We start from the raw sequence: 5,000 nt of genomic DNA, 5'->3' as shown, positions 1-5,000 counted from the left end.
AATGACTTTTATCAGTGCTCCCTATTTAGACCCTGACTTCCACAAGAGTTCCCTCTCCGAGATGTGACGTCAACGTATGAACCGAGAGAGAGAGGAGTTTCATTTCAATAGATATATTTGATGTAACCGAACAGGCCGTATATATCAGTTGAATAGACACACTAAAAACTGTCCAATACACAAAAGTCCAGATTTGCGGTCACTTATATTTTCACCCCACAAAAGCCTTGCACTAAAACAGCCAGTCTGGAAACAAAGCATTGCTGTCATTATGGCCTAATTCCCGTGATCTGAGACGGAGAGAATGACTCAATGACTGTAAGTTATTGTTACCGGGATATCAGTCACAGCTGCTCCTGTCTGGCTGCTGAGCTCGGTGTCTTAATCTCACCAGACGGTGTGCCTGTTCCCGACAGAACCAGAACGGTTTAGTCATAGTTCACTATAGCCTACACAGTGGGGAAATGATTCAAATGATTAACCTCTGATAGTCTAAGCCTTGAGGGGAGGAGGGCATCTCTTACACAAAGATGGTCATACTATGGATAATTTAGCTCTTTGATGTAGAATATTAGGACCCCTGTAGGTATAAACAAATATATAGTGTCTGTCCTATATCTAGGAGATATAACAAAACACATATTTAATTCATTTTTTGTTGGCACAAACCAACCTCCATGCCTGGTTAAAGCGGTACCAGGTTACCTTCAGAGTCCTGGAAGACTTGTGGGGGTCCTACAGCTAAACGTGATCACCTCATCAGTCCATGGAGTGATAGAGTCATATTAGTCTGTAGCCCAAACAGTTGGACGCTACGTTTTTGTGAGAAGACCAATTTTTGGGATGTCTCATGGTCTGTCAAACGCCCCTGTAGCATGGTCACCTTCCAACGCAGATGCAGAAGGCCGACAGGCGAATCAGGTGGATAGAGACGCCCCCCCTGTAGCATGGTCACCTTCCAACGCAGATGCAGAAGGCCGACAGGCGAATCGGGTGGATAGAGACGCCCCCCCTGTAGCATGGTCACCTTCCAACGCAGATGCAGAAGGCCGACAGGCGAATCGGGTGGATAGAGACGCCCCCCCTGTAGCATGGTCACCTTCCAACGCAGATGCAGAAGGCCGACAGGCGAATCAGGTGGATAGAGACACCCCCCCTGTAGCATGGTCACCTTCCAACGCAGATGCAGAAGGCCGACAGGCGAATCAGGTGGATAGAGACGCCCCCCCTGTAGCATGGTCACCTTCCAACGCAGATGCAGAAGGCCGACAGGCGAATCAGGTGGATAGAGACGCCCCCCCTGTAGCATGGTCACCTTCCAACGCAGATGCAGAAGGCCGACAGGCGAATCAGGTGGATAGAGACGCCCCCCCTGTAGCATGGTCACCTTCCAACGCAGATGCAGAAGGCCGACAGGCGAATCGGGTGGATAGAGACGCCCCCCCTGTAGCATGGTCACCTTCCAACGCAGATGCAGAAGGCCGACAGGCGAATCAGGTGGATAGAGACGCCCCCCCTGTAGCTTGGTCACCTTCCAACGCAGATGCAGAAGGCCGACAGGCGAATCGGGTGGATAGAGACGCCCCCCCTGTAGCTTGGCCACCTTCCAACGCAGATGCAGAAGGCCGACAAGCGAATCAGGTGGATAGAGACGCCTCCCCTGTAGCTTGGCCACCTTCCAACGCAGATGCAGAAGGCCGACAAGCGAATCAGGTGGATAGAGACGCCCCCCCTGTAGCTTGGCCACCTTCCAACGCAGATGCAGAAGGCCGACAAGCGAATCAGGTGGATAGAGACGCCCCCCCTGTAGCTTGGCCACCTTCTAACGCAGATGCAGAAGGCCGACAGGCGAATCAGGTGGATAGAGACGCCCCCCCTGTCAAAACAGATATCTCTAGCTTCAACTGATGGATTTTGATGGGGATTTTGTCAAATATGTTACTTAGATTGACGCACGGGATTTTAATTAACAGCCTTTGGGAATAATCATAAAGAAATCACTACAAAAAGACTGCTGTGTCTATGTCTGTCAGTCCTGATGAGACAGCCCTAAAACAATAGTCTAGCCTTCCCTTCATTTGCCTGCAGGCCTACTCTCTTACCCAAAGATGTTTCCTAGCATTAGGAGAGAGAGAGAGATTGACAGCTAAAGGAAGGGATAGAATGAGAGAGAGATAGAGATTGACAGCTAAAGGAAGGGATAGAATGAGAGAGAGAGAGAGAAAGAGAGAGAGAGAGATTGACAGCTAAAGGAAGGGATAGAATGAGAGAGAGAGAGAGAGAGAGAGAGAGAGATTGACAGCTAAAGGAAGGGATAGAGAGAGAGAGAGAGAGAGAGAGAGAGAGAGAGAGAGAGAGAGAGAGAGATTGACAGCTAAAGGAAGGGATATAATGAGAGAGAGAGAGAGAGAGAGAGAGAGAGAGAGAGAGAGAGATTGACAGCTAAAGGAATGGATAGAATGAGAGAAAGAGAGAGAGAGAGATTGACAGCTAGTGACTGCAAGGTGAGGGATAGACAGAGACAAGGTTGAGATAAAAGCCTAAATCTCAGAGAGGAAGAGAGAGAATAAACACACAGACACACTTGTTAAAAGTAAGACTCGTAAAATGATTATTTTGTTATCTTGATCATCAATATAACCTTTGTTAAGGTTTGTTTATTTTACAGTTTATTTTCAAGTTGATTGAGATTCATTCCAGTCGAAGGTAAACATGATTGTAATTGTTGTTTCCAACACTATTAAATGCTTTTGTTTGTTTTGCCAGACAATACAATCTCTCACACACACTCATGCTGTAAGTAGACATTGGACAACAGTCGCACAAAGGAAAATACACGGACGCACTCACGCACATAGAGTAACATACACACACACACACACACACACACACACACACACACACATTCAGCTCTTTCACACAAACGTGTAATGAGAAACTGAAATGAGCTCTCACTCTCTCAAACAAATGTACACACACAAACACGCCCGCACACACACATACACCCAATCATACGCACTCTCTCACACACCTTCAGAACATAAGGAAATGTAGAAACACTTGCATATCCACTCTCAAACACACATGCACGCACACACACACACACACACACACACACACACACACACACACACACACACTTTTGATATCGTGTCTAAGTTCTTAAGTGCAACATTTGAAGAGTGATTTCCCCTTAGTTACTAATCAGCTCTTCTACCCCCCACCTTAGTTACTAATCAGCTCTTCTACCCCCCCCCTTAGTTACTAATCAGCTCTTCTACCCCCCACCTTAGTTACTAATCAGCTCTTCTACCCCCCCCCTTAGTTACTAATCAGCTCTTCTACCCCCCACCTTAGTTACTAATCAGCTCTTCTACCCCCCCCCCCCCACACACACACACTTCACTAGCAGAACCCAGACCCCCATCTCACCCCCCACCCCAAAGCCATACATACTGTATACATACTGATCTCAGCCAACTGTCCCTCATGTTGGCACCACGTTTCAATGACAGTATCATTCCAATTTGACGGTCTGGAAACATTTGTTGCAACATGGTGCTTATTGGTAAATCTGAAAGCACGTTAGTGGAACTCCGTGTCCTATACAGTACTGCATGTCTCTAGTCCAGTTATCCCAACGTTTACCCCTTCCCAGCGCCCCAACATACACCACAGCAAATTAAAAAATACAAACAGAACAAGGAAATTGAGCTTCAAGTTTGTAAAAATGCTTACATCACATTTCATTCTGTCAGAGTTCAAGACATCGGAAAAATCCATTCTCGACGCGTGAAAGTTCTAGAATGTCTGTGACACGTGTCAAGACGTGCGACCTCTTTGACCTCTATAGGTCAGAGGTCAGCTCTGTATCCGATAGGCCATCCATACCTTCATCATCATCATCTTCAGAGCTACTACAGTAAGCCATGCATGCCCTACTACAGTAAACTGCCTATACACATTGCAGTAAGGTAGGGTGTTACCATGGCCCACAAAGTGACAGTTCCTAGTGAAAAGAGTTAGTCAAGAACCATGGTAACAGGTTAGTACAGTTTGTTCACGTTGTTCAGTACACTTCATTTTACAGTCCTCTTTCAGACAGTATTAACCTAGTATTTACTAAGATGTAATGGCAACAATATGTACTTTCTGGTACTTATACAATGAGTAACTACCAAAATGATTGTTTCTATGATCCCAAAGAAACTAGGAAGGAAAATACCATGTCAATCAGAGGACTGTAGGATAAAGTTTAACCCATTGTTCTCCTGTCCTCCCGGATACACTTGGTTTGCATGTAGAACCTAAACCCAAGGTTTATTTAGTGTTGTCTATATGTTCAGATACACTTGGTTTGTTCAGTTACTTAAACTTAAGACATGTACAGTATGTTGCCGTGTGCATTGTCAGTACACACACACACACACACACACACACACACACACACACACACACACACACACACACACACACACACACACACACACACTGATTCTAGTTCTAGTGTGTACAGTAAAATAAAACAGAAGAGTTTGGCATGTGGAGTCTGTGGTATGTAGTCCCATTCCATCCGACTCCAGGAGAGAGGAAGAGAGGTCCTCAGTGTACAACCAAATACAATGCATTCGGTGACAGTATTGCTGTGCTTTTCTGACCTCTGAGATCAGAGATAATGCTATCCAGGAATGAATGAATGAAGGACAAACATGTCTCTAGGGGGTTTAATGATGAGCCAGAGGTTGTGTCAATGTGTATAACAATGTATACAACCACTGACCTAGAACCTATAGCTGTCATTGTATTGACACATATTACTACTCTGATACATTACTGTAGCTCTCTCTCCCTCTCTCATATTAGACTGAATGGTCCCACTTCCCAGTTCAGAAACCTGGACCCAGACTGGCTCTTTCATACTAGGCTGCTACGGTCCAGATCAGACCAGATCACATGGGAGGAGGACCACTAGATCCAGTTCCACAGAAGGGATCCAGACT

General features: G+C 45.9%; 1 protein-coding gene across 1 annotated transcript in view; it reads right to left on the bottom strand.

The window, feature by feature from the left end:
• Positions 1-3,424: 3,424 nt before the first annotated feature.
• The window catches only part of LOC110513974 (ephrin-A3-like), a 145,151-nt gene continuing 143,575 nt past the window's right edge, over positions 3,425-5,000 (bottom strand). The window contains exon 5 of the mRNA XM_036967633.1: positions 3,425-5,000. This exon is cut by the window's right edge and continues 789 nt beyond it. The gene's annotated coding sequence lies outside the window, so the exon portion shown is untranslated.

The sequence above is a fragment of the Oncorhynchus mykiss genome, chromosome 3 (genome assembly GCF_013265735.2).
Source record: "Oncorhynchus mykiss isolate Arlee chromosome 3, USDA_OmykA_1.1, whole genome shotgun sequence".
In the NCBI taxonomy this organism is placed as follows: domain Eukaryota; kingdom Metazoa; phylum Chordata; class Actinopteri; order Salmoniformes; family Salmonidae; genus Oncorhynchus; species Oncorhynchus mykiss.
The sequence above is the reverse complement of the archived record's forward strand: the minus strand, read 5'-3'. Positions and strand labels throughout refer to the sequence as shown.